General features: G+C 36.6%; 2 non-coding genes across 2 annotated transcripts; both read right to left on the bottom strand.

The window, feature by feature from the left end:
• Positions 1 to 5,713: 5,713 nt before the first annotated feature.
• Positions 5,714 to 5,832, bottom strand: LOC132564045 (5S ribosomal RNA). The gene has a single exon (XR_009554821.1). It is a non-coding gene; the product is annotated as a 5S ribosomal RNA (ribosomal RNA).
• A 368-nt stretch (positions 5,833 to 6,200) lies between these two features.
• Positions 6,201 to 6,319, bottom strand: LOC132564052 (5S ribosomal RNA). Its single transcript, XR_009554827.1, has one exon. It is a non-coding gene; the product is annotated as a 5S ribosomal RNA (ribosomal RNA).
• Positions 6,320 to 12,500: the final 6,181 nt, after the last annotated feature.

Raw genomic sequence — 12,500 nt, forward strand, 5'->3', positions numbered from 1 at the left:
TAGATCGATGACAATATCATAGCTTACATAATATGATAATCAAATAATCATTAAAAAACAATACATGTCGGTCTCTTCGAATGTGAAATAGTGAGTATTTTATCATTCCATCAGATTGAATAAAAATAGAATGTGTCTTTAATCTAATAAAGGCTTTATAATACACACCCTCAAATATTGCGTTAACATAATTCACAATGACAGTACTAAATTTCTTTCTGAAGAATTATTCTTCTCTAACAAGTGATTATTCTGTACCATGTATTTGGCAAAAAGAAACGGTTTATTGTTCACCTTGTAGTAAATTTGTACGTAGTCAAAATATTTACGAAGAGTATACATAAAAAAATTCCTCAAATCAACCTTTGACATTTTATTCACTACAAGATTTCTTCTTTTAAAAATACAAAAACGGACTACACCTAACAAGAAGTTGAGGAAAAAATGATTTGTTCCTTTAATTTTTCTAGTGTAACCAAAAAGAACCAGCTTCCTAAGAGACACATCAACAATATAAGTGGGGTTAGCATCCTTAAGCAACTTCCTTGTTAACATATCAATATAATCTAAGAAGTCTGACAGTTCCGAACATTCAAAGTACATATGTTGTAATGTTTCCTTTTTTATATTACACACAAGACAAACATCACTATCTACTTTACCAATTTTCATCAACTTGTCCATAGTAAAAATAGAATTGTGGACAGTGCGAAAATGGACATCAATGATATCTGAGGGCAAAAAGGGCATATACATTATAGAAAAAACGGGCTTCAAATCAGCATTTTCAAAAATGTCTGACCAGTAATCTACCGCCTTTGGCTTTTTAAAACAACGTCTGATAAAACACGCATAAATCTCCCGAGTAGACCTGGGAAAAATCTTTACCGTGGTGCCATTGTCATCCTTGTACACGACATAAGGTTGACACTCCGTACTAGTATTTGTGTGAACACTGGTTAAAACTGTTTTCTTGTATTCAGCTGGTATACAACTCATAATCAAGTTAAAATCGGATAAAATAATATCCACTGAAATGTCAGCATTATATTCTCTGACAATGTCTGCTACTGCATGAGCAGAAAGGAACTTAGGTACAAGTTCAAGTGTCAAATGTTTCACTTTTGTAATACCCGCCTTGGCAAAGGCATCAATAAATACAGGATTGTCATTCTTTAATATAGTAGAATTAAAAAACAATGGTTGTTCGTATACAAAGAAACTGTTTCTGTTTTCATAAAATACATCATTAACAGCCTGAAAGGCATACCATGCCTTTATCATCTCCCGATAAACGATCGGTAATACTCTAAGGTACTTATCAGAGAATTTACAATAAATTACTTCTGTACCCAACTGTAAATTCAGAATTTTGTTAAAGAAATATCGACACATACATTTCCAAGCAGCACTACAGGAATTATCCAACCACCTGAACAAAAATTTCAACCTAAACGATCTTAGTTTTAATTCCATGTCCGGAATATTTAGACCCCCGACTTCCCTTTTACCAATTATAGTATCATAGGCAACCAGGTGAGCACCATTATTCCATAAGAAATCTATACATGCTTTCTTAATATTATTTATAAAAACCAAAGGTATTGTCTGAGAGGTAATACAATACCAACACCTTGACATAAGTAAGGCACTAATTACAGTAGCTCTTCCATGTAGAGTCAGCTGTCTTTGAGACCATGACCTTAAAATAGATTTAATAGAATTAACTTTATTCTCCCAATTCTTCATATTACAATCATTAGTATCTGTACCAACATAAACACCAAGTACACATATACTCTTTTTACATACAGTAATGCTTAACTGATCCACTTCATCATTGGAAATACTTCCTTTACCTACACACAAGATCTCCGATTTATCTTTATTTATCTTGGCTCCTGAACCTTTACTATATACTTCTAATAAGTTAAAAACTTTACTAATAGACTGTTTGTCACTTAGTGTCAAGGTAGTATCATCAGCGTGTTGATATACCTTTGACTCGAAATTTGCACAAGGCACTTTGATACCAGAAATATCAGGAGATTTTGAAAACATACAGCCCAAAGGTTCAGCAGTCAAAACGTACAGCATAGCCGAAATCGGACAACCCTGTCTAACTGAATTGTGCACAGGAAAAAACTTTGTAAGATTCCCATTATACTTAACACAGCTAGAGATTTTAGAATAAAAAATCTTAACCCAATTAATAAAATTTTCCCCAAAACCAAATTTCTGTAAAACTTTGAACAAATATGAATGTGAAACACGGTCAAAAGCTTTCTGTTGGTCTATTTTAAGTATGTAACCCTCAGAATTCTCCTGATCAATAACATCAATAATATCTCGGACACTAAAAATAGTGTCAGAGATGTCTCTACCAGGTACACAGCATGACTGAAATCTTGAAACAATAGAGGGTAAGACTGATTTAAGTCTATTGGACATAACTCTGGCTAGTATTTTATAGTCTACATTTAGGAGACTAATTGGGCGCCAATGTTTTAACAAAGATTTATCACCCTTCTTTTTATAGACAAGATTTATAACACCTTGTTTCATAGTTCTGGAAAGTTCTTTATCTTCCCAGATACTATGAACAACACGAGGAAATACAAAACGCAAATCCTCAAAAAAATGACAATAAAACTCAACAGTAAGTCCGTCTAAACCAGGACTTTTGTTTTTAGACATACCAAACAATGCTTCTTTAATTTCATCAACAGTGATAGATGCGTCACACTTATCACGATCTTCATCGGTCACTGTTGTATCAATATAGGACAAAAGATGATCAATATCATCATCAGATGTGTTGGTACAATTATACAACTCACTATGGAAATTAAATATTTCATGAGATAACTCATCTTCACTACTTACAACTTTACCATTTATACTTTGTAGTTTTTTAATCGCATTACAGCCTTGTCTATATTTCTCTAACCTTAAAAAGTAACCAGTACATTTGTCTCCATCTACAGCCCATTTAGCCTTTGACCTTAAAACTGCCCCATTACATTTTTCGCCTTCAAACTTTTCTAAACTATGCCGTAACGCTTCATACTTATCACAATCAAACTTTTTTCCATTAGCAATATCACAAGAAAACGCTTGTAACTTATTTTGAATTCTATAAAATTCAGCATTACGTCGTTTACTCCGGTCTTTACCATAGACCTGAGAAAACTTTTTAATTTTGTATTTCAAATTGTCCCACCAGACTTTGGGTTCACTGATATACAAATCACAAGTTCTGGCCTCTGTAATAATATATCTGATTTTGTTATTAAAATCATCCTCTAATAGATATGAATTATTAAAAATCCAAATACCAGGACCTTTACTTCCTAAAGCACAGTCTACTTTCATGACTACAAAACAATGATCACTGAAAGATGTATCATTGTAGTAAATGTTCTGTACATAAGGACCTAGTCCTTTTGAAATTAAGAAGTAGTCTATACGGCTTTGTGATAATTTACCATTACTAATCATCTTACGAGAAAAAATAGCGCAATTTCTGTTTCTTTTTCGCCAAATATCGTAAACGTCACATGTAAACATTATACTGTTCAATGCAGTCACACTGGGATTTACCTGGTGTGTCGTAGCACCAGTACGGTCAAGTGTAGATAAGGTTGTATTGAAATCACCCCCTGTAATCAGGTTCTCTGTAAAAGGCACTAGCCAATCTTTTAACTGATCAAAAAATACTTTTCTGTCACTCACAATATTAGGCGCATAAATATTAACAATATTCCATTTCATATCTTCTATTTCAATTTTTATTCGCAAGACTCTCCCACCATAACCGTCAAATTCAATTAAACTATCTTTCAGATTGTTTGATATCAAAATAGCAACACCTTTTCTGTGGTCATTGCTATTGTTAAAAATAATCTTACCTGCCCACAAATGGTTAATTTGATTAACAAAATTATCATCCCAGAATGTTTCTTGTAGCAATATTACATCAAAATGGTTATATTTGCAATATTCAAAAACATTCCTTATCTTGACTACATCTCTCAAACCATTTATATTTAAAGACAAACACGTAAACATAAGAAAAACCAAGAAAACAAAATTCATTCTAAATTTTTCTTAACTTTTTTGTGTTTCTGCTTTTTCTTTTTCTTCACACCACAGTCTCCCACCCTTTGTTTTAGACAATCGCGCCCCTTTCCACCACTCTGCCTACCCGAATCAAGTCTCTCATCCCCCATCTTTTCACTCTCCATTTTTGGCTGGACTGTCATACCTTGGAGAGGAAAAACATCGCCGTATACAGGAGAACCACAAACGTTCGGCCTCTCATCACTCAAAATGACGTCTGTCTGACTCCAAATACCTTCCGCGTAGTTTCCTTCTTCACTATCATCATCATCGCTAACATCTCGACATCATCATCATCATCAGTTAATGACTCAGCAGTCAAACTAACTTCGAGATTCTCACAGGTGTGTTCCTCATCAACAGCGCTGCTAATCTCCACCACAGGAGCCATACCACCGTCTTCACTTCTGGAATCCATCACCATATCAGCATCTTCATTATCAGCCTCAGCAGCAACACTGACACAGTCATCAGAGGGTCCCTTCCCTTCCGTCTCAACCCAGTCGTCTGCCGACTCCTCCTCACCGACCAATTCACTGTCGTCACGATTGGCCTCCGTGTCAAAACACCTGCAGTTATACACACCGCATCGGTCACACAGTGTATCGATACACCTGGCTGCACGCACACAATCACATGCATACCTCACCTCGCCACAGCGAGTACACGGCTGCGTTTTACAGGTTTTTCGGAAGTGTCCTTGACCACCACATGTAAAACAAACAAACTGGGGACAGTCTTTGAAAAGGTGTTGATCAGAATAGCACAGTGAGCACACTTTTAACTGATTGTCATGTATTACACGATGATATTCCTTGCCAAACTTCATAGTGTATGGCAATGATTTCAAACTAGGGGGTAGCTTTACACGTACATATCTTGTTCCATCCGCTACACTTGTTCCTTTGTAGAAACGTCGTTTTATTGGGGATACTAAATCAACACCAAGAATTTCAAGTTTTTCTTTTATTTCATCATCACTGATATATGCTGGAAGATGTAGAAAACTAACCAGCGTGAACTTCTTAGTGATATCATGACATTCGTACCTTTTTCCGTCAATCAAAACACCGTCCAGTAATATGTTGATCCCCGCTCTACCCTCTAGGGTGACCTCGAACAAATTCCCGGACTTCGGGACGCATGCAAATACCGAACCTTCGCCGCACAGTTCAGTTATCACATCAATTACTTTGTAGGCTTTCAACGATTTGTTGTCTACAACATCAATTATTACAGTATTGTCTTTCGTATAGCGCCTATGTCCACTAGGTACGGCCTGAGAGGGCCCAGAGGACCCCATCCCCCCGGCACGTACCTGCCAAAAGAGATATGGCAAATACGGCGAAAATCGGGGAAATATCACATCACAATTATTTATGGGAATGAAAAATGTCAATATTCCACAAAAATCAAATCGACAGGGCCAGAGACCCTAGCTTACCACCGATGAATGTAGATTTCAACACTACTAATAGACAAGCGTCCATTCGCTACGAAATCAAAACCGGAACTCCTTAGGCCGTTATGTTAGTGAGGATTTTGCGAGGGGTAAAAATGATTTAAAAACGAAATTATGAAGAAAAACAAAAGCCTACGACACCTGGTATTCCCAGGCGGTCACCCTTCCAAGTACTAACCAGGCTCGACGTTGCTTAACTTCGGTGATCGGACGAGAACCGGTGTTTTCAACGTGATATGGCCGTAGACATTAGACGACTAAAAGTTTGCCTATTTATACATGGCTTTCTGCATGTGCACATCCGGCGTACATGTATACTTGCCATGTCCCTTGGTACGCGACCACCTTGAACAGTTGACCAAGGGCAGATGTGGAGCTGCCAGATGTTTTGTCTGTAATGATGTTCATTGCATGTGCAATGTAAAAGTGTAGAGTTGTGAGTGTGTACATTTGATATGTGCAGAGTGGAAATAGCAGTGGTCACGACTCTAGCCTTCAGTGAATAAAAAAGGACAAGGACTCAGTATTCGAGTAAAAAATGTGTCGGCCGTTATGTTAGTGAGGATTTTGCGAGGGGTAAAAATGATTTAAAAACGAAATTATGAAGAAAAACAAAAGCCTACGACACCTGGTATTCCCAGGCGGTCACCCATCCAAGTACTAACCAGGCTCGACGTTGCTTAACTTCGGTGATCGGACGAGAACCGGTGTTTTCAACGTGATATGGCCGTAGACATTAGACGACTAAAAGTTTGCCTATTTATACATGGCTTTCTGCATGTGCACATCCGGCGTACATGTATACTTGCCATGTCCCTTGGTACGCGACCACCTTGAACAGTTGACCAAGGGCAGATGTGGAGCTGCCAGATGTTTTTGTCTGTAATGATGTTCATTGCATGTGCAATGTAAAAGTGTAGAGTTGTGAGTGTGTACATTTGATATGTGCAGAGTGGAAATAGCAGTGGTCACGACTCTAGCCTTCAGTGAATAAAAAAGGACAAGGACTCAGTATTCGAGTAAAAAATGTGTCGGCCGTTATGTTAGTGAGGATTTTGCGAGGGGTAAAAATGATTTAAAAACGAAATTATGAAGACAAACAACAGCCTACGACACCTGGTATTCCCAGGCGGTCACCCATCCAAGTACTAACCAGGCTCGACGTTGCTTAACTTCGGTGATCGGACGAGAACCGGTTTTTTTTTTTTTCTTGAATAAATAGATTTTATTTTCCCAGCAAATAGGACCAATGGGGTTGGGGCCCCATTGGTGCCTCACAGTTCATATGCAATACATTAACATAACGGTTAAAACTAATACAAAAGTTAAAATATTACTTGTAATGTAAAACTGTTATCACATCTTTCCAAAATACTTCGCTGACCATACACAACCAACATTGCAATGAAAGACATACATTTTATATAGATAATTCATAAAAAGTCATGTTCTCTGTAGAAAGAGAAACATCTTGAGTTTTTAAGAGGTAGTTGTCGGCAACAATGTATTTCTTAAAGAGAGCATACTTCTTTTTTATCTGGTAGTAGACTTTAACATAATCAAAATATTTCCTAAACGTATAAACGAACAGAGCTTTAATATTTACCTTGGGCATTTGATTTATCACTATATTTCGTCTTCGAAGAATACAAAAACGCACTACTCCCAGAAAAAAGTTGATAAAGTACTGATTGGTATGTTTAAGTTTCTTTGTAAAACCCATGAGGATTAGTTTTCCTAAAGAAATATCTACCAACTTGCTCTGATCAGCTTCTGAGAAAAGTTTCTGTAATAATGACTGAACATATGATAAAAATTCACTTAATTCTGAACAATCGATAAAAAGATGTTGTAACGTTTCCGGCTTAGAATTACAAACAAGACAAGTGTCACTGTTTACTTTGCCAATTTTCGCTAGCTTCACCATTGTAAATATGGAATTATGAACTACTCGAAAATGAGAATCGATAATATCACAGGGAAAAAAAGGCACGTACATTATGGAAAAAACACGAGGAATGTCAACATTTGGAAATAGCGCTGACCAATATTCAGTCGACTTTGGAATTTTGAAACACTTGCGAATGAAACAGGCATAGATATCGCGGGTGGTTCTGAGAAATACCTGAATGGTAGTATCATTTCCATCTTTGTAAGTAACATATGGCATAGAATCGGTTCTACGACCAGTATACACCTTAGACAAAACAATTTTCTTGTAACTGGCTGGAATACAACTCATGATAGTATTAAAGTCAGAAACAACAGTATCCAGAGAAATATCAGGTACAGTTTCCTTAACAATATCAACTATCGCACTAGGAGAAAGGAATTTAGAAACTACTTCAAGTGTCAAATGCTTAACTTTGGTTATTCCAGCCTTAGCAAAATAATGAATAAAAATAGGTTTTTCATTCTTCATAAAACTGGGGTTGCAAAAGAGGGGTTGCTCATACACAAAAGGCGTGTCTATATTACTATGGCTAACATCATTAACAGTTTGAAAAGCATACCAAGCTTTTAACATTTCACGATAAACAATAGGCAACACTTTTAAATACTTGTCTGGAATTTTGCAATAAATGATCTCAGTATTAAGATTCAAATTGAGTATTTTGTTGAAAAAGTAAACACACATGTTTTTCCAGACTGCATTACAAGACTTATCTAGCCACTTAACTAGAAACTTTATTCGAAACGACCTAAGCTTTAATTCAATGTCAGGTATATTTAGGCCTCCAGAATTTCTTTTACCGATGATGGTGTCATACGCAACCAGATGGGCCCCACTTTGCCATAAAAAGTCAATACATAAAGTTTTTAACTCATTGATAACAACTAGAGGTATAGTCTGAGAGGTAATACAATACCAACATCTTGACATAATCAGAGAACTAAGTACAGCAGCCCTTCCGTGAAGAGTTAACTTTCTCTGAGACCACAATCTTAAAATATTTCGTATAGAAGTAACTTTACTTTCCCAGTTCTTTTCATTACATAATTTTTGATCGACACCAATCCAAACACCTAGAACACAAATAACCCTATCACATAATTGTATACCTAACCGTTCCGCTTCTTCATTTGTAATCATGGCCTTTCCAACACATAAAATTTCAGATTTATCTTTATTAACTTTGGCACCAGAGCCCTTACTATAAACATCCAACAAATTAAAAACATTTACAACTGATTCTTTATCAGAAAGAGTCAACGTTGTGTCATCAGCATGTTGATACACTTTAGACTCGAAGCTTGAATTAGGAACAACAATACCTTTTATGACTGGAGACTTGGAAATCATTCGACCAAGAGGTTCTGCTGCTAAAACATAGAGCATCGCCGATATCGGACAACCTTGTCTGACTGAATTTTGTATGGGAAAAAACGGGGTCAAGTTACCGTTAAATTTAACAGAACTAGAAATTCCAGTATAAAATATTTTGATCCATTCAATAAAATTTTGGCCGAAACCAAATTTCTCTAATACTCTAAATACGTACTTATGACTAACACGATCAAATGCTTTTTCCTGGTCTATTTTAAGAATATAGGTTTCAAAATCCTCCTGAAATGAAATGTCAATAATGTCTCGAACACTAAAAATAGTGTCAGAAATATCTCTACCAATTACACAGCAAGACTGGAATTCAGAAATAATTGAAGGTAACACAGCTTTTAATCGATTGGACATTATTCTAGCTAATACCTTGTAGTCCACATTAAGAAGACTAATAGGTCTCCAGTTCTTTAATAAAGACTTTTCACCCCTTTTCTTATAAACAAGGTTGATGACACCAAGTCTCATAGATCTGGTCAATTCCCTGTCGTCCCAGATACTTTGTACAACACGGGTAAAACAACATTTTAATTCTTCATAAAAATGACAATAAAATTCAACAGTAAGCCCGTCCAGTCCGGGACTTTTACCTTTAGACATACCATTCACAGCATCTCTAATTTCATCATTAGTAACAACCGTATCACATTTCAATCTGTCTTCTTCATTAACAGTTTTGTCTATAAAAGATGATAAGTTATCAATATCACCATCATCTGTATCAATACAATTATACAAGTCGTTATAAAAATTATAAATTTCATTAGACATTTCATCAGAATCATTTAGTAGGTCACCATTCGAAGAACGCAAACATTTTATAGTGTTACAATTTTGTCTAAATTTCTCAAGCCTTAAAAAATAAGCCGTATTCTTATCCCCGTCTACAGCCCATTTAGCTTTTGACCTCAATACAGCACCTTTACATTTTTCTTTTTCTAAATTTTCCAAACTTGTCTTCAGTTCCTCATATTTGTTACAGTTGAAAGACTTTCCGTTGGCTATATCAGATGAAAAACTCTTTAATTTATTTTGGATCTTAAAATACTCAGCATTACGTTTCTTACTACGGTCTTTGCCATAGGCCTGTGAAAACTTTTTGATTTTATATTTTAAGTTATCCCACCATACCTTAGGTTCATCTTCATATAAAGGGCATTTCTTCGCATCATTGATAATAGCCCTGATTTTTGTATTGAAATCTTCCTCCAATAAAAAACAATTATTTAACACCCATATACCAGGACCTTTACTTCCCCGATCTAAATCAACTTTCATAACAACAAAACAATGATCACTAAAATATGTATCCCTATAATAAACATTCTGTACACAAGGAGACAGTTCTTTTGAAACTAAAAAATAATCAATGCGACTTTGAGATAGATTACCATCACTAACCATTTTGCGAGAAAAAATAGCACAATTTTTATTCCTACTCCTCCAAATATCAAAAATATCACAAGTAAACATCAAGCTTTTTAACGCAGACACACTAGAATTTACCTGGTGTGTAGAGATACCTGTACGATCGAGTGTTGACAAGGTTGTATTATAATCACCCCCTGTAATCAGTTTGTCAGAAAATGGTACAAGCCATGTTTTTAAGCGATCAAAAAATAACTTTCTATCATTCACAATATTTGGTGCATAAATGTTAACAAAATTCCATACAGTATCTTCGATTTCTATTTCTACACGTAAAACTCTCCCATCATAACCATCATAATCTAGTACACCATCTTTTAAAGTATTAGATATCAGTATAGCAACACCTTTTCTATGCTCATTACTATTGTTAAATATAATTTTACCCTGCCACATATGGCTAATTTGATTAACAAAAACGTCATCCCAAAAGGTCTCTTGTAAAAATACGATCTGATAATAATTAGACTGACAATATTCAAATACATTTCTTATTTTAACGACGTCCCTCAAGCCGTTTACATTTAATGACACACATGTAAACATTAAAGAAAACAATAACAACACCGGAAAGTTCATTATGAAACGTCTTTAACTTTTTTCGTTTTTCTTTTTCTTGTTTTCTTAATACCTCCATCTCCTACTTTAGACTTTAGGAAAGCATTACTTATGGTTTCCTGTTTCTTATCGGCAGCGTCCCCCTCACTCACCTCAGTCTCATCCTCATCATTCCAGAACCTCTTGCATGAGGCTTGTGTAACTGCATTCTCCAATGGAAATACATCTCCATAGACCAGAGGCACATCAAGCTGAAGGGGCGCTGAAACGTCATTACAGTCTGCCCGATCCACGCACTTACCATCAGCAGTATCACCATTCACGCAACTTATATCTCCATCCTCAGAAGCCTCAACCTTTGAGTTATTATCACCACCATCATTAGAAGTTCCAATATGATCCTCTCGGACACGATTGGACGACTGGTCCTCTCGGACACGATCAGACGACAGGAATTCCTCCTCAGCCATGACGTCATCATCAGCCTCTGAGCCACCCTGGGAGTCAGCGATATCAACCGAGTTACCACGCGTGTCCTGTAAAACTCCGTCAACAGAATCTCTGTCATCAAGGTTTGTCCCCATGTCAAAACATTCACAGCTGTACAGTCCACATCGGTCACACAGAGTGTCAATACGCCTGACCGCGCGCGCACAATCACACGCGTACCTGATCTCACCGCAACGAGTGCATGGCTGTGTTTTACATGTTTTTCTGAAATGACCCTGGCCACCACAGGTGAAACAAACAAACTTTGGACAGTCTCTGAATAAGTGTTCATCAGAATAACATAAGGAACACACTTTCAACTGATTATCATGTATCACACGGTGATAGTCATTGCCGAATTTCATGGTATACGGTAGTGATTTCAGGTGCGGGGGTAACTTCACACGTACATAACGAGTGCCGTCAGCTACATTAGTTCCCTTATAAAAGCGACGTTTAATGGGGGAAACTAACTCAACACCAATGTTCGCAAGTTTATCTTTTATTTCGTCGTCATCTACATAGGCAGGGAGGTGCAAAAAGCTGACAAGTGTGAATTTCTTGGTGATATCATGGCAATCATATGTCCTACCATCAATAAAAACACCATCCAATAGCAGATTGATCCCTGCTCGGCCCTCTAGGGTGACCTCATATAAATTCCCGGACTTTGGGACACAAGCAAAAACAGAACCTTCACCACACAGTTCCGAAATTACCTCAATTATCCTGTCTGCTTTTAATGATTTGTTATCCAACACATCAATCACAACAGTATTATCTTTACTATAGCGTCTCTTACCGCTACGTGCAGCCTGGGGGTCGCCCGAAGCGGCCATATCCCCCGGAACAAACCGGAAATGGGATATTACAAATTACACCAATATCTTCAAAAATATCACATAATAAATGTTTCAGTGTAATGAACAATATAAATGTTTTAGTCAAATCACAAATATAGGGTCATAGACCCGAGATTACCTCCGATGTAGAACGATTTTTAACCAGCTCAAAGACATACGTCCATCCGCCTCTAAATCATAACCGGAAGTCCTACGAGAACCGGTGTTTTCAACGTGATATGGCCGTAGACATTAGACG

This window comes from Ylistrum balloti, unplaced genomic scaffold (genome assembly GCF_031769215.1).
Source record: "Ylistrum balloti isolate Yb309-2 unplaced genomic scaffold, AGI_CSIRO_Ybal_v1 Utg371990, whole genome shotgun sequence".
Lineage (NCBI taxonomy): Eukaryota > Metazoa > Mollusca > Bivalvia > Pectinida > Pectinidae > Ylistrum > Ylistrum balloti.